At 62.9% G+C, this 17128-nt stretch overlaps 1 protein-coding gene across 10 annotated transcripts in view; it reads left to right on the plus strand.

Moving 5' to 3' along the window:
• BCOR (BCL6 corepressor) overlaps positions 1 to 17128 on the plus strand; it is a 115253-nt gene that overhangs the window by 58595 nt on the left and 39530 nt on the right. For 4 of the 10 annotated variants that reach the window (XM_081793225.1, XM_081793233.1, XM_081793232.1 and 1 more), the window contains exon 1: positions 12365 to 13190. The exons of 2 other annotated variants lie outside the window; for them this stretch is intronic. The gene's annotated coding sequence lies outside the window, so the exon portion shown is untranslated. Of the gene's footprint in view, positions 1 to 12363; positions 13191 to 13649; positions 14007 to 14234; positions 14345 to 17128 lie in introns of those variants that run through there. 4 more of the 10 variants (XM_081793226.1, XM_081793229.1, XM_081793227.1 and 1 more) reach the window with 4 other exon arrangements.

Genomic DNA, 17128 nt, shown 5'->3' on the forward strand with positions numbered 1-17128 from the left:
TGGCTTTGCTGATGGTCTTGTAAATTGTATATTTAATCAAAGGCACTCGAATGTCTTTTTTTTTTTTAACTATTGAAGAGCCATTTAAATGTCAACATAAGTGATTCCCTCCCAAATAGTGCTGTTTATACATTACTTCCCCTAATAGACCATAATGATTCATAAGGAGGCATTTCGCGCCTCCAAATTGTAGGCCTATTGAAATATAAATTAAGATGATAAATAATTTGACCTTACCTGAGAGTACTAAGTATTTACATGTGTCAAATACGAAATTACCCTGAATATCAGGGTCCCTAAAAAGGCTTCCTCTCCTGGCTGAATTCAATAAATGACACGGGTTTAGAAATTTCCTTTAGTGTGTGCTGGAAAGAGAGGGGCACACACAAAAGAATGGGCCCAGGGACCCGGCCATCCTCGCCCTCCAGACAGATTTCCCATTCGGGCGGGGAGGGAGGGGGGAGGCGGGACCCCCCCTCCCTGGGAGTGAACGGCGGGTGCCCGTCGCCCCCGCACGCTCCGCGCGTTCTGGCTCCCCCCCTCCTCCCGCAGCGCCGCTGGAGTTTCTAAACAAGGAGTTTGAACAGGAACTTTGCCAGGCCGGGCTCGCAGCCCTCCCGGGTCCCCGCCGCGGGATTCGCCCAGTCTCCGGCGCCGCGCCGCCTCCCCGCCCCCCACGCCCTCGGGGAGCCGCTGACCCGCCGGTCTCCAGCCCCGCAGAACCGCTCCGCCGGGTTCATAACCCGAGAAGGCGCGGAGGCTCCCGGGCTCAGCGCCCCCGCCCGACCCTGCCCGGGTCCCGGAGGGTGGCCGCTGGGCGCCCTCGGCGGGGCCCGAGCCGAAGCTGCCCGCCGGGCCTGTTTGTCGGCCGCCTCCCGCGCTCGGGGCCCGGGGCTCGGCGAGCTCTCCGCCTTCCGGGCGGGGGCCGAGACGCGGGGGTCGCCGAGGCGGCAGGGGGGTGCAGGCCGCGGCGGGCCGAGTCGGCCGCTCGCACTGGGTTTTTGTTTTGTTTTGAAGCCGGGCGTGGGGGAGGGGCGGCACCTTGTCAATGAGAAATTTCCTGTTCGCAAGACTCCGCTTGCAGAGTTTCTGTCCTGCCCTTGAACTGACAAGTGGATCTCGGCAGCGCCAGCCCCCGAGAGTCCATCCAGCCGCGCCGGGCGTGCGCGGGGGGTGGAGGCGGGGGCACCCGCGCCGTGGCGCCGAGGCCCCGGGAGCCCGGCTGAGCGGGGCCGACGCCTGCCCTCCCGGTTCTCGGGCGCACCCGTGAGTGCCGAGCCGAGCGGTGACTAATCTGCGGCTCCGGGCCCCTTGGCGCGCAGCCCGGGCTCGCCTCCCGCCCCCTCGCCCCCCCCCTCCCCGCCGCCGCCGCCGCCGTCCTCCCGGCCCCGCCGCGCCGAGCTCCGCCAGGAGAATCGCGCGGGCCAGCGCCGCCGCCGCCGTCACTGCGTTCCCGAGAGTGTGGGAAGCGGGTCGAGGCAGGCGGCTCCGAGCCGTCTCTCCAGTCGGCCTTCTTCGACCTAAGCCCGAGTGCGCGTGTGTTTCCTTCCCCGTAAGCACTTTGATCAGCGTTTCCTCAGCGCCGCCAAGGAGCCAGGGCGAATCGGAGCTTTTAACCCCCTGCGTGCCGTCCCACGTTGGGCTCCGTGGGGAGGGCGCCGCAGGGAGGCTGGTCTACACGGGGGCGAGCAGTTTGGTTTGGCAAGCCCGAGTATGGAGGAGCCCAACCGGATCTGAAGAGCTTGCCCAAGCGCGGCAGGCTCTCCTGGGGAGACCAGGCCGCGAGGCCCCGGGCGCCTCGTTAATGTTCAAGCCCGCCCTGGAGCCGCACAGTAACCCGACCTGCCTGGCGAGGCAAGGTGCGGGCTTCAGAGGCCCGCAGGCGGAGGCTTCTGGAGGGGATCGACAGGCCTCCGGGGGGACCCGTCTTCACGCACCCTGTCCGCTGGCGCGGACGGGTCCCAACCCGGGGTGGGGGCCTTGCGCTCGCCCTGCACACTCGGTTCTGGCCGCTGCTCCCTGTCTCCGCTGGCCAGGCCTCACCGGGGAGTTAATGATTGATTTACTGGCTCCGCGAGGCCGGCGCCCTCCCAGCTATTTGTCCAGGCTGAGGAGTTGCTGGCGAGCAGCGCAAAGGCCGGAGAGCGGGGGTCGCCTGGGAGGGGAAGCCGCGCTGCCGACGGGACCGAGCGGCCACCTGATTAGCCCCAACCGAGCGGCTCTAGCCGTGTCCCGGGCGAGCCCGCTGGAGGCCCGGGCCGGGCGAAGGGAGCATTGGGAAGCGCCACACGTAAACGGGTTGGCAGCTGGTGATTAGGCCGCCCGGTTTTATGAGTCATAATGGGCCGCCCGCCTGGCCCTCAACCTGCTCGCTGTGGACTCGGAGCGCTGGGGTCCAGGCGGTGGACTGTTCTGGGCCGCGCAGAGGGGGATGATGCTCTGGGGGGCCTCGGCCGCCGAAGGCGTTGCGCAGGATTTCCTCTCATTTCTCGCAGAAGGCAACACAAACACCCTAAATCAAACCGCTCCGACAACCGAGGGCTCCACACAGACACATCAATAAGGATTTCGCCTCCCGCGTTCGAACGCACTGAAACACTTGTCCTATTTTTATGCAAATGACACCACACAAATAGATCTCGCAGGCCCGGGAGTGGGGCGAGAGGAGGAGGGGCGCCGCCGCCCCAGCCTGGGGGCTGTGAAGGGGGAGGGAGTCCCAAGCCCGCACCCTGGGGCCCGCGCCGGCTCCGGCGCAGCGGGGCTGGTACTGGCCAGGCGGCCCGCCCCGCGCGCGATGGCTCCCTGCCAGCGCCGCCAAGTCGGCCGCGTCCCCAGGCTGCCTGCAGAGGCGGATTAGGGAAGGAGCGAAGCGAGCCTGTGACTAATCGCGGGGCCTCGGACCGGAGCACCAAGGCCATGTGCGACTGACAGGATCGACACTAGCAGAGGACACGGCGACGCCTCGCTTAATTGCAGGCTTAAAAAATTGCCGCCTGAGCAGCTCCGGTGCGGAGAGCCAAGGCGTGCGCGTTGGTCTGGGGAGCGCGCCAGGGGGGGACCTGCGCTCTCGCCCAGGGGAGGGACGTCTGGCGTTTCCTGGATTCAGGGACCTGGCCCTCCCGTCCCCGACTCTGCAGGGTCGCCCCACCCTTCATTCGGGCGGTGTAGCCGAGCCAGCCAGTAGATTAGGATCCAGCTCCCAGGCCTAGGTTTCTGACCCTTTCTCCCGTGGAGCCCACGTCGTCTCCCCCCCTCCCCCCTTCTCGCCCTAGATCCTATAAAGGATGCTGTGCTGTTGGGGGTGAGAGATTCCAACAAACCCTTAATATAAAAGCCACACACACAAACCACTTTCTTCTCTTCCCTCCCCTTCCTTCTCCATCGGCTGATACAAAGCCCCGAATGACCAAAGGGAGGGAGAGGCTAGTCAGGGCTGCAAAGATCGAGGTTACCGAGTGCCCCCAAACTACTCGGGGCTCACAGGCACGCTCCCTGGGCTCTTCACCCCTGGCCACAGTCCCTCTGGCCCAGACCTCCTTCCTGGAGCGCTGAGGCCTCTCGGGGGAGAAGGGGGAAGCTTCGGCAGGCCGGCTGGCCTGTGTGTGTCAGGGGAGGGGGGGGGGGAAGGCGGGGTGGCGGGGAACCCAGCGAGAGAAGTTTCCACCACGCTCTGGTCGGCTGCTGCCAAAATCCCCGGGTCCCTCCCCGCCCGCACCGCCTTCCGTTGCCACCACAAGTTTGGTTTAACGAGAGCTCGGGACAAAAGCAAACGTTTTCTATAGACCCGGAAAACAAAGGGGAAAGAGACGCGCGGGGCCGCCGAGAAGCGGCTGCTAGCGTAATGGTGCCGGGCCGACAGCAGAGCATTAGAACTGCAAAAGCCGCGCGGGCGGGAGGAAGTGCGAGGCGGGAGGCGGGAGCGCGGGGAGGGCGGGCGGGGGAGGGGCGCTGCGCCATGTTTCCGTGTCACCCGCCGAGTCGCCGGCGCTGGGCTCGGCCGCCGGCTCCCGCCTGCCTCCGTAACAGCAGAAAGCGTGCGATTAGCAGCCAGACAGGCGGGGACTCCGGGCCCGCGGGGCCGCCGCACACGCCGCCCGCGGCCCGGGCCTGCGCCCCCCCGCCCGCCGGGTAATCATCCTCCTCGCTGCAGCGCTGTGTGCACTCTCATTAGAGCAGGGAGGCTTTTCTCTGCGCACTCGCTCGGCCCCCGCTGGCAAAACAACGCCTTCCCCGGCCGGGCCCTGGGCCAGGAGCGCTGGGGAGGGCGGGACGGGGGATGGGGGGGGGGGGGAGGTGAGGCAGGGCGAGCAGCGCAGGTCATCTCGGCCGCCCAATCTCCTCGGGGCACGGAGAAGATGCGGAGGGTCCATCGGCCCTCCCCACGCAGAGTGGCAAAGTCCGAACCCCAGAACAGCCCCTTCGTGGAGGGTGGGGGGTAGTTGCCGGTGCCGCCATGACCTACTCTCGTCCCCCGCCGGAGGCTAGAATCGAGGCCGAGGGGAGATGAGTGTGTCTGGTTTGGAGAGCGGGGGTGGTCACCGGGAAGGCTCCCAAAACAGGTTTTGCCCCATCTGTCTTGCGAACGACCTCTTAAGGCCAGAAGTCGGATCCGAGGGGTGGCGGCCCTTCGATCCTTAGGAGACCCGAGTCCCCAGGCTTCGAGCTTGATCGCACAGAAGGGGTGGGAGACGGGGGCGGCCGAGACGCGGCTGCGCCTGGCCCAGAGCTTCGGAGCCCCGTGTTCTCCGCGATCCCTGCACACAACAGTAGGCAGCCTCTCCCGGCATCACGCGCCCAGCTGCAGGGCCCCGGGAGCAGGTGTTCCCGCCCGGCCGGAGTGGCGGCTCCGCGCCCCTCCCGTCCCAGCTGCGGGGCTGGGACTGGGGCCGGGCCGGGGAGGGTGGGTGGGTGGTAGTGGGGCTCTTATGGCGGTCACAGAAGGAGATCTCACTGGACCGCGAGAAGGGTCCTCCGGGCTTAACTGGGGATGTCCCAGGGCGAGGGCGGCCGCCTGGGGCCAGGAGGGATGGAGGGTGACGCGCGGCCAGCTCTCGTCTGGAACAACCCTGGGGGCCGGCAGAGGCCGCTCGGGGCGGCGCGAGGGCTTCCGGTCCCGGTGACTGCGGCGGCGGCGGCGGCGGCGGCAGCGGCGGCGGGGCGGCTGGGAAGTTCCCGGGGCGGCCGCGAGGAGCACCCTCCCCTGGCTGCTGCCTCCGCGCCGCTTTCGGAGCGGCGCCCTAGGAGCCTCTCGGTGTCTGGCAGCGCCGCTCTCGGCTTGCGCGGGGACGGGGGCTGCGGGGTGGTCCCGGCCCAGCCCCCAGCGCGCAGGGGGAGGCGGGGGCTGGAGACCCCGCGGGAGCTGCGGCGCGCCTCCCTGCCCCCTCTCCTCGCCGCCGCCGCGGCCGCTGATATGGCGGGCACGTGAAGCGCAGCTCGGCGCCTCGGCGCCAGCCAGGGAGCGGCCTGCCCCGGCGGCTCAGCTTACCCGCGGGCCCAGGAACGCGGAACCGAGCTCGGCCGGGTCCCGCAGAGCCCGCGCCCCCGCCCCGTTCCCCGCTCGCAGCGGCCCCGCACCCCTCCCCGCCCGCGCCCGGCCTTGGGGCCGCGCCAGACGGCTCGCCCGAGGGGAACTCAGGCTGACTAATGGGACGCGTGTGGGCCTTACGTGAGGCCCGGCTGTCAGCGGATGCCCGCTCGCTCGGCGCCTACGCCGCGGCCAGGCTTTTCGGGGAAGGGCGAGAGGAGGGGTTTCCCCGCTCGGCGGTTTCGGCTCCCCGGGGGACAATCCGGCCGCGGCTGGCCCCGGGCTTTAGGTCGTGCAGCCTGGGCCGGAGGGGGCGGACTCGGTGTGCGCCCAGCGCCGAGGTGCGAACCCGGGATGGGGGCGGGGCGGGGGGGGGGGAGTGAGGTGGTGGGAACCTCGGAGCTCTAAGCCGGAGGTGGACACAGAGGCTCATCAACTCGGTCTGGGGCGCCCGCCTTGATGTTTGCGATCTGGAGCCAGCGGCCGGGCTGGGGGGAGTTTACCGGTCGCCCTGCGGGCCTGGAGTTCAATACCGAAACCTCCCTAAACAAATACAAAGTCTTCCGGAAACCCCTGCGTGATGTATTTGTGCGGGGGGAGGAGGAGGGTTTTACAAAACTCCCCGAGAGTCCGGTTCGGTCGAGAGTTCTCGGGTTTCTGGGGCGCATGATGCCTTTTCCTTCCTTTACAGGGGCCTGCAAAGCCCAGCAGAGTTTCTTATTATTTCGCATTAACAACCACTTCGTGTTGACATAGTTATATGACCCTCCCAAATATAACTACCTGTTTAGTTTCAACACGCGAGCGCGATGGTGAAACGCAAACACTGGACAGTAACTAAGAGAAGAAAACCCGGCTGCGAGCTTGAGGTTGGATGCAAGATAAATCCTCATAACGCATCCTTGGTTTTATTCAGCCTAATTACCTTAGTAATCCTGCCCCTCCCCGCACCCGCGCGCGCACACACACACACACACACACATACACACACACACACACACACACACACACACACACACACACACGAGAAAGACTGAATCCCTGTAGTAGAGGTGCGACTTTTCCTGGGGAGCCCCAAGGATGGGTAAAGGGGTGGTTGCTGGTGTACAGGAGGTGGGTTTTAAATGTCACTTCCAAATGAAAATGCTTTCCTTCGGCCTTTTTCTTTTTTTTGATGCAGTTTTCGAAAGGAGCATTTTTGCGAGATAAGAAGTGACCGATCAAAATCGCTGAGGGGAGGTTGTAAGCGGCCGCTTTGCCCCAGCTTAGCGTTATCTTATCTTTCACACTTGCATGGCGGAAAAAAAAATTGGCTTATCTTTATCCCCACCCCCTTCTCGCCTTAATTGCTAAAAAACACTGGTGTGTTAAACCGGGAGGAAGGAGGTCTCTGGATTGTCAGTGGAAAAGGAAGATTCAAAAATGGGGGCGCCTGGGGAGAAACAAGGGTGGCCGGATCTAGTCTTCTTCCCGGGCCTTTCTAGTACAACGTAGAGGGTCCAGTCCGGGATGGAAGGCTTCATGGCCAGATTAAAAAAAAAAAAAAAAAATCTGGAGATGGCCTTGGATCGTGCACCTTCCCTAGGCCTTGCTTTCTCCGTGCTGCGTTGACCAACCTCTCCTTCCCTTCGTGTCTCAAAGCTGCCAATGGGTCTCGGGTTGGGGCCTCTCACTCTGCCCTGGTTCCTCCTCCCCATACACATCCCCCTTTTGGGGAGGGGGATGCAAGGCTGGGACGCCTGGCCTGCTGGAAATCATTAAAATATATGCGAGTGTCTGCAAACACACACTTTTAAATCATGGCGTTTCCCCTCCACGCTGGTATATTTAAACTCCGGAGCGAGCTGGATCTCCTCCCTCTCTCTCAGTCGTTTGTCTGTGTCACCGACAGGCCGCTAATGGCCGGGCTTCCAGGCGCTGTGCATTATGCATTAGCCTCCTCCCTCCGCCGCACACAGAAGGTTCTGTCAGGCCTCGCAACACAAACCACCCTGCGCCCCCTCCCCCCCCCCCCCCCCCCCGCACTCGCGGCCAGGGGCTGCGCGGCTGCAAACGCACTGGGGTCGCAGGGATGGGGAGGGGGGCCCTAGGAGTGAAGGCAGAGCAGAGTGGGCCAGAGGGGGAATGGGAGCGGGTGAAAAAGTGCCGTGGATTCGGCCCTGTGGAATCCCCAGCCTCGCACTGCCCCCAAGCTTTGCTCCTGGCTGACCTTCCCGAGGCAACCACCTCCCGCCACTCACCTCTGCGCCCGACTTTGCGAGGGCCTCAGAGGTTTTTAGAGAGATCAGCTCCGCATTTCCAACTGCTGGGTCCTAGTCCCCTTCTTCCCTGAGAGAGAGGCTAGTGGAGCCTTCCAGATCCCTCCAGGCCCCGGGTGGTGCCTGCGAAGGGGCTCGGGCTCAGGGTGATGCGTTTCCGCAGGGGTCCCCCGGGAGTGGAGGAGGGAGGCAGGATACAAAATGGCTGGGGTTGGAAAGCCAGCCTGCTGGTTCCGCAAGCAAGCCGTTGGTGGTTCTCCGTCCCCTTCCCCGGGGCTCCCACTCACTGTAGAATATGAGCCAAAGGCGCCTTGCTAAATAAGCAGCCAGGGTGGGACGTGGCGTCCGGGTTTATCGCCAGGAGCATCCGGCCTTCGCTGTGCTTCGAGGGCTCTTAAGGGGGGGGGGGGCAGGTGGAGCGCAAGACAGGGCCTCCCTGAAGCCACCCTTATTTATGTTCATCAGGCTGACACCCATCTACCCAGCGAGCCGCTCGGTGTGATCTCCAAGAGGCAGTGGGTACTATCACTTTCTGCCTGCCTCTTGGACCCTGCTCCCCCAAACGCCCAATAACCCCTCAAAGGCTGGGCTGAAAGAACAGCCCTCTTCAACCTAGCGACCTCTCAGTCTAGCAGTCTTCTCCCATGGAAAGCAGCTCCCTTTAGATGTTTCTTCATAACTGAAATCCCTGGAACGGAGGATGCCCTGTGCTTGGAGGGGGCAGGCTAGTGAATCTTTTCAGTGCCACTGGGTAGCCCAGAGTTCTTTGCACAAAGCAACCAGTTAGTATGGGTGTTTGTGTGTTATTTAAAACGTTTAACATTAATAGGCCAGCTCACACCCTGTAAGGTAAAAATACATCGCCCGTGACCACCCAAATCCCACCTATCCCCATAACCAGTGTCATAAATGTGAGGACAGCCTCTGAAGAGTGTCATCAGGGGTCTACAGAGCTTTATGATTTAGATCCTACACGTTTGTTACAAATGAGCCGCACCCACCATGCTGGAACCCCAGGGTCCACGAAATACCAGGTAAGGACCTCACCACGGGAGGAATGGCCTTTCCCCTAGGCCTGGGCGGTGGTTGAAGGTGTGGAAGAGGCTCTGACAGGTCTTGCACAGTCAGTCTGGGCCCTGGAAAAGGGTGGCCGGGCTCCAGGCCTGTTCCCTGAGGCTCCAGCCTGCTTGCCTGATTGCAGAGCTTGGATAGAATGTGCAGGAGAAGAGTGCCTGAGAGCCTGAGGTCTAGGTGGGTGGGAGAGGGGTAGCCTTGCACCTCTCCTGTTTCTTTATTTCTCCACTGCCTGTGCTGCCTCCTCTCCTTTGCACTCACTCACTGGCTCTCTCCGCCTCCTCCTCTGCTTTCATTGAAATCCTCCCCTTGCTGAGTGCTGGGTATAGCGGCCTGACCCCCAGGTCAGCTCCCGGGGGACTCGTGGGAGGGCAGGGGAGGAGGGAGCCCAGAAAGGCCCTAGCTGCCCAAACGCTCCATAGGCTCAGAGGTGTCCCCAGCTCTCAGAGTCCCCTCCTGAATGGGGACTCAGGATGGGACTGCCCCTCATGAGCTTTCTTCTCCTCCTCCCTGGAACAATTCCAACTAACCGGGCCAATAGGTGTAAACTCCCTACCCCTCCCCTGCCTTAGAGCACCTCCGGAAAATCTCACATTTTAATTCCCAGTGAGTCACGAACCACCCTCCCCACACACACACTCATGCCTCTTAGGACTCCCTTAATAAGATATTTTTAAAATCCCACAGAGTTGGAAAATGTATCCCTCAGAGATGGAAACGAAACCCTTTAATCCCACCAGCCCGCACGGGGATACCATGGAGGCCCGGCTCCTTAAAACAGTGTGTGTGTGTGTGGGGGGGGGGGGGTTGAACGCTGCAGATTACGTCAAAGGCAAATGTACTGGCCTGTTTGTCTCCAGCATCGAGGCCCCCTCACATTTACAGCACCGCACCCCCCCCCCCCCCGCAATTCATTTTAACTCTAGGACTTTTAAAGTTAGACAAACAGGCCCCTTTGTCAGCAGCCCCAGGAGGCCACAGGACTCAGAGGCAGCAGGCTCCGTGTCTCACTTAGTTCCTGGATTTTCCAAAAGTTCTGGACGGTTACATGCGACTCTTAACTCCGGGAAAAGCCTGTGCCTGGGGGGAGAGTTGGGGAGGCATGGGAAGGGGAGAGAAGGTGGCCGGGCACCGTGCCAGGGTCTCGGCGGCGGCCTAACCGAGCCGGAAGGGCCTGGCATGGCTCCACACTCGCCCAGGCCAGCTCTCCTGCGCGGCCCACAGTGGCACAGCGGCCTCCTCGCCTGAAACCACGTTCAGAGAGTTTCCCCACAAATACCCAACTTCAGCCTTCCTGGTTATTTTAGACTTGTTTTGAATAAAAGGAGTCGCTTCAAAAAGAAATGTTGCTACAACACACAACCAGAGGCCTTTTCTCCAGCTGTGTCTGTAACTCGCATGCGTTCAGTCTAATAACTTTTAATGTCTGGCCCTAAAATGTCTTTATAAAAAATAGCTTTACAGCATAATAGTCCAGGTGTCTTTCTGCTTGTTACCGGAGATTAAAAAAATGTGTGGGTTAGCTTTCAGAGACATCCACCTCCAGAAAGACTGGGAAGAAAAAGGCGTGCATTCCATTATGCAGGCGCGAGTCCTGGAAGTGGCGGCGGCCCAGCAGGGCTGGGCACTGTTCTCGGGGGCACTTGCCTGCCTGTCTTTTACATCAGTTGTTATAAGCAGCTCTGGAGCATGAAGATTTAATTCTGCCCGAAGTTTCGGGTTTCAAACGGTAGAGATGTTTCACTTCTGCTTTGAAAAGGGCTCTTTTTATAACTATGTACCGAGAACTAAAACAGCACAAATAACATCGCACCTAACACCAGTCCCGCAGTCAGTATTAAGTCTAATTTGTAAAAGGGATCTGCTAGCTAGAGCTGATTTTGGCCTTGACCTTGACTTCGTAATCAACTTGAGATGCTTTTGATTATTTTTGGCATGGAGACACTCCAGGATATTTTAAAACTTTCCGTGTGGATTTACAAGCTACCTCCATTTCGGATTGATGTTCTCATCGAGCCTGCACCATCTTGTCCTTAGGCAGAAAGAGACTTCCCCCACCCCCAGCATAAAAAGACTCTAGCGAAGGGCCCAGTAGGATCACCTTTTGCCGCGAGGTCCGGGCCCGCGGTCTGGGTGCGGCTAGGCCGGAACACCCCTCCCCCACTCCCACCCCTTCCCGCCAGCTTCACGAACTGGGGCTTCACGGCTCGCCCTAGAGGCTCTGCGCTCCGGGGAGGCCGGAACCTCTCCTCTCCGCCTCCCCCTCCCGCCCGCCGGCCCCCGCCCTCCCCCCCGCGGCCAGCGCCGCGCCGGGTGCGCTGGAGAAGCTCAATACGTGTCAATTGAATTGAACTGCTGCGGGCGCAGGCTGTACGCCGCCGCCGAGCACCGATCAGCACGACGTTACCGAGTGGAAATTTATGGGGCGAACGGTGTAAGCCAAAAGTTGCTCCCTGCCAAGGAAAATAAAACGCGGGAGATAATCTCCCGAGGCTGGGGTGAGGGGCCAGGACGGAGCCTCCAACCATCTGAGGTGCAGACTATGAAATGCCCGCGAACCGAGAGACATTCTGGAGGATCTCCGCTCCCCTACCGCCCCCACCCCCGCTTCCTTGTGCCCCACTGGCTGCCCACCCCCTCGCGTATCCAAACAATTCCCACACAATTGAAACGTCCGGGGAACTCGGGTGCGGAGTTCGGGCGGAACGGCCACTGGGGCCCGGCGTGGGGTTTTCAGGTAGCTCTGGACACCAGAATGGGCAAGGGCTCCTCCCGGAGGAAAGGGCGACCCAGGGCGAGGGTGGGCGCCGACGCGCACTCGCCAGGCTCTGCTGGGTCTCGGAAGGGACGCGCGAGCGGGAGAGCGCAGCGCTGGTGGCGAGAGGAGGCAGCGGCGGCTGCCGCCGGGGTTTGACAGCTTTGGCTGCGCGGAGTGCGAGGCGCTTTATGGTAATTGCGGTCCTCCACTGGCCTTCTGGGTAGCGAGGGGAGTCTCGGAGCGCGGCTGGGAGAGCCGCCCCCGCCGCCCCCCATCCCCTCGGCTCGGGATCAACGGGCCGCCCTCGCCGCCGCCGCCCGAGCCGGTCTCTGGCTCGCCCAGGACGCGCGCCCGGGCCGGGTGTGCGCGGCCAACTCGGTCCGAGCGGGGGAGGGGAGGGCAAGGGGCGAGGGGGGGAGCCACCCAAGTGGTCCGGGATTCGGACCCAGAGAGGCGAAACGCGCCGGGGCAGGAATCGATGACCTCTGGGGAAACTCGGGCAAACCTTTCCCGGGGAATCACCCCTCCACAACCCCACCGCCGAGGCGCCGCAGCGGAGGGTGAGCGGAGGCTGGGGGAGCTCAAACTTGCGAGAGCTGGAGGCGGCGGCGGCGGCGGGCGGGCGGCTGTCGCCCGAGCGCTGCGCCTGCGGGGGGAGGGGAGGCGGCTGCTGGGAGGGAGGGAGGGAGGGAGGGCGGGCGGAGGGAGGGGGAGGAGGAAGAGGAGGGAACCAGGGAGGGGGACGCGTTGGGATCGCGGCGTGCGGCGGCAGACGGAGCCTGGGCTCCCAGCGGCAAGGTGAGGCAGAGCTACGCTCCTCGCTGAACGCGGGCCGAGCTCGGCGGCTGCGGGGGAGACGCGCCGGAGCCCAGACCGCGACCGAGAGCGGGAGCGAGGCGGGCGGCGGCGGCGGAGGGGGAGCCCGCGAGCCGCCGGGCGGGGAGCCCAAGCCGCGCTGTCGCCGCGCAGGGACGACTTGGCCAACACACTCGCACACACACACACACTCACACACACACACACACACTCACACACACACACACACTCACACACACACACCCAGCCCGAGCGGGCGCTCGCGGCGATCCGTCAACATGGCGCTGGGGCTCCTGCCCGAGCGCGGGCGGCAGCAGCGGCGGCGCGGGAGCTGCTGAGCCCGGCCGAGCCCGGCCCAGCCGCGGGAGCCCGGAGGATCGCGCGGGGCTGTCGCCACCTGCCCGGAGGCTTTGAGCCCGCCCCGCCCCGCCCCCACCCGGCCCAGAGCCCACCCCTCGGCGGGGCCGACCCCGAGGGCAGCCGGCTGGCAGCAGACGGCGAGGGAGACCAGCGAGCGCGGCGCCGCGAGCGGGCTGCGGGCAGCCGGGGACGGCAAACTTTGCTGCTCGCCGCGCTTCCCCGGCCCGGCTCCTTCTCCGCTCGCTAACGTCGCCACCCCACTCTCCTCCAACCCCGCACACCTCTCCCCATCCAGCCATCCGCCCCTCGCTCCTCCTCGCCGCCTCGACTCTGTTCGGGGGGAAAACTTCAAAGCGCCGAATCGCAGGCTCCCAGCTCACTCCCCGGCCGGGGATTTCAGGTCAGTGCTCGGAACACCTTTCCCCGGGGAGGCCGCGCGGGCGGCGGGCGGGCGGGCGCGCCGCGGGCTGCAGTCGGCCCCCTCCCTCGGGGCCCCCGCCCGCAGCGGGTTGCTCCTCCGACTCTCGCGTACCCCGCGGAGCTCGAAGCTTTCGCCTTGCGCTTCCCTTTGGCTGCTTGGCTCGCTTTCGTTTTTATCTCCTAGCTGTAAGTTATTAAAAATGCAGCCAGCCTAAGCGGCCCCGCGTGGGCATCGGGGAGGGAGGGGCGCGGCGGGGGGCCTGCCGCCTCCCGGGGGGCTGGGAGGAGAGCAGGGAGTTCGCCGAGTGGAAGTTTGCAGCCTGTGTGTGTCTGTGCGCGGGAGCGCGGTCGCCGCGGAGCGCCGCGAGTCGGGCGCGGGAGGGGGGGCAGCTGGGCTGGAAGCTGGGAAGCTCGGCTCGGCGTTAGCTCGCGAGCAGGAAGGGGAGGGCGGCGGGTTCCCGTCTGCTTTCTTTTTCGACTCGGGAAAGAACTGTAAAAACCCCCAGCCGCCGCCGCCTCGCCTCGCCTCTCCAGGGGACGGTCGTTCCTCCTAGTGGAACGACGGCGTGTGCGTGCGCGAGGGTGTGTGGCGGGCGCCCCGGGCCGAGCCGAGCTCGACCTGCTGCCGCCGCCGCGCAAGTCGGGAGGGGAGTCCCGGGTTTTTTCTTGGCTTGCCCCAAAGCGCGAATCACGTGGATTAAAAAAAAAAAAAAAAAAAAAGGAGAAGAAGAAACTACTAGGAAATCGAGCTGTGCTAGGGGTTCCGACTCGGCCCGTCGGCCCGCCCGCCCGCCAGGTCAGACGCTTTGTTTTTAAAATGTTCTTCTGAAATTATAATCTGCGGTTCCCTCCCACCCCCACGCCCTCCCCGACGTTGCCTAGTAGGTTTTAAGTTGTGAGCCCCCCGGGGCGGGGGTAGAATGTGCGTGGGCGGCGGCGGGAAGGGAGGGTGCGGGCGGTGAGGGGGGGGGTGAGACCTGGGCCCTCCACCCGGCTGCTGGGAGTCTGGTGGGGAAGCTGGTTGGGCGTGTGCGTGTCTGCGGCCGGAGGAAGTTGGTCCCACTCGGAGGGCGTGCGGCGCAGAGGCTGAGGGCGAAGAGGAACTTGCGCACCCGGGCGCGATCCTCGGCCGAGGTGGGGAGGGCGAGGCGGGCAAGGCGCCGCCGCGCCGCGGGGCCCGCGCTCGGAGCAGGCGGGCCGCTGCGCTGCAGAGCCTCTGCCAACTCGGGGGCTCGGGGCGGCGGCGACGTGCGCCTGCTGTTTACCAAGCAAGCCCTGGGGCGCCGTGAGCGGAGTAGGGCGGCTCAAGGCACGCGTGGTCCCGGCGGGCTTCCCGCCGCTCGCACTTTCGAGTGGGCACTTCCTCGGGTCCCTGAGACGGCGGAGTCTGGCCGCGTGTAGGCCGAGGCCAGGCGAGGCTTAATTTGCTGTTAATGAATCTTTTCCAGAAAGTCCGCGATCTCCAGCTAGAGGCTGTGAGTGCCTGCGCGCGAGGGCGCGCGCCGCCGGCGTCTGAAGGGTGGGGGTTGGGGGAATTGCAGAGCGAAGGAAGGGGGAGGGTTATGTGTATTTAAAAACAAACCTTAAAAAGAAACCAGCGCGCTTCAAATAGGTATTCTCACAGCCTCTCTGTGTCTAGACCAGACAGCTCATGGTTTTAGCTGGATTTTTTTTTCTTTTCTTTTTTCTTTTTCTTTTTCTTTCTTTCTTTTTTTTTTTTTTTTAATTTTTTTGGAGAGAAGGGGAGGGGAGGGGTGGTGGTATTTGGTGCCAGGAGTAGCCTCTTGTCGAAAAATCCTTAAAATTGGCCTGGAAGTGAAAACAGGGAGGAAATGGCCCACCCCAGAAGGTAGTGGGTGGCGAACGCAGACAGAGTTGGGTATTTCTAGCCATCTGACACTTCCTGTGGCCCTGGAAACGGACACCGCGGGCCGAAATCAATCCTTACGAGGTGTTGGATTCGGTTTTGCTAGCGAAATTGCTTGTGTGGAAGGCATTTTAATTGTCGGCCTCGGAGACTTCTGTACGTGGGCACTTGGAGAATACGTTTGCTTCTCGACCCTTCCCACTCCACCCCCGACCTGTTATCTGGTCTGGGCTTTGCAGTGTTGGTTCTCGTGTTTATTTTGGGCATGATTTCACCGCGTGGAGGAAGGGGGGGGAGGTGAGATGGCGGTGATTAATATGCCGTCCAGGTTTAATGGGAGGCTAGCCTTCAGTGTGCGGGTATCCGCCGCCACTCACCCAGAACCTGGGGTAGTTAGGGGAACGCGCGGGGTTCGGGCGCCAGGCGCTCGGCGGGCAGGTCGGGGCTGGGGCTCGCACGGCCCCAGCGCTGTCCTTTGAGGCGCTGTCACCAGTAGGTGACTGAGAGTTAATTAGGAAGTGTTCTCCGGATCAATGGGCCGCACAGCTCATTAGCGATTCTCCCCAACCCTTTGCAGGGCCGGCCGGGCCTCTGCCTCCCACACAGGCCAGGGCCCCCGCGGCCCGGGCTTCGGAGAGCGCCGCTGGGAAGTGGGGAGGGACTAGCAGCGAGGGGTGGCGGAGAGGCGAGTGTGTAACTTCGCCGGGCTGCGCTTTGCGTGCAGCGCCGCGAGGCCCGCGCAGCCCGCTCTTTCTTCCTGCTCTCGGTCGCCTCGACTGTGTCTTTAACTCGCTCCTGCTCGCGTAGCTGCCTGGCTGCTCCTCCCCGCCTCCCTCGCCTATCTCTTGTTCTCTAAGCACGACGCCTGTGCTCCCCGCCCAGTTTGGGATTAGACAAGATAAAAATAGGACTGCCCAGTGCGCAGAGCTGTGACTGCCCCGGCAGCCGGGCTGGCGGGAGCGCCGGGGGCCGGGGCCAGGGCCGGCGAGAACCCGCGGTGCGCTCGGGGCGGCCCGCGCGGGTAGGCTCCCACCCCCACCCCGCAGGCGCGGTCACGCTCCTCGGGTTCTGCCTGCCGGGAACCGTGCGAGCAGGGGGACCTGGGCAGGGTCTCCGCGCTCTCGCGGGTGTTGTTGGTGTGCCTGTGATAGATCGGTCTAGACAGGCATGCAGGCTCCCTCCCGGCTGAAGGACGGGAAAGGGGGGGGCGGGCCGCGGAGGCGGCGGCAGACTCCCGTGAGCAGCGAGTGAGCGAGCAAGCCTGCGGGCTCTGCGAGCTGGGTGGAGGGAAGGCTGTGAGGATTTCTCTTAACCCTTTAAAGGCAACGGAGTGTAATGGGGGTGTGGGGGCAAAGATCCTAGTAGAAATTCCTGGAGGCAGAGTAGCACCCCCCGGGGGGAGAGGGGGCGGGGCGGGAGTCTGGGCCTAGGGTTTTCCTTTCTCTTCTGTGCACGCACGCTCACATCCTGGTGCATTGGACTCGATTCTTGGACGAACCAAACGTAGCTGCTGGATGATCTAATTTGACCCAGGACTTCTCAGTGGGAATGAGGTGTGAACACACATAGCGGGCACCCTCACTTAAGGAACTGAGTTTGGGAAATGCAGATATAGACCTCAGCGTTCCCAGAGAGAATTCATGCAGACATCTAGTAATGGGAAGGTCGGCCCTGAGCTGTAGTGGGGTGGGGCCTCTGACCAAGACTGCTGCAGACCTGAGACCTGAGGCTGAAATGTCAGGCCCCGTGTGTCCAGGTATGCGTTGGACACAGCATAGAGGTCCTTGGGTTGTCTATATAAATAGACGCACCCTTAACCATGAACTTGTGGGTGGTTAGGATCAGATATGTGCAAGGAGACAGCCTCTAAACAGGAGTTGGATAGCGATGTGTACAAGATCGATCATTCATATACACATACATGGGGTCGATATTGAATCCATCTGAAGATGTAACATAACTTTGCAGACAGTGGTCTAGTTCTTTCTAGAGGTTGCAATTGGTGGGTGGGCTACCCTGTGTATAAATGAATCATTAGTTAGCACACCTCT

The sequence above is a fragment of the Panthera onca genome, chromosome X (genome assembly GCF_046562875.1).
Source record: "Panthera onca isolate mPanOnc1 chromosome X, mPanOnc1 haplotype 2, whole genome shotgun sequence".
NCBI lineage: Eukaryota > Metazoa > Chordata > Mammalia > Carnivora > Felidae > Panthera > Panthera onca.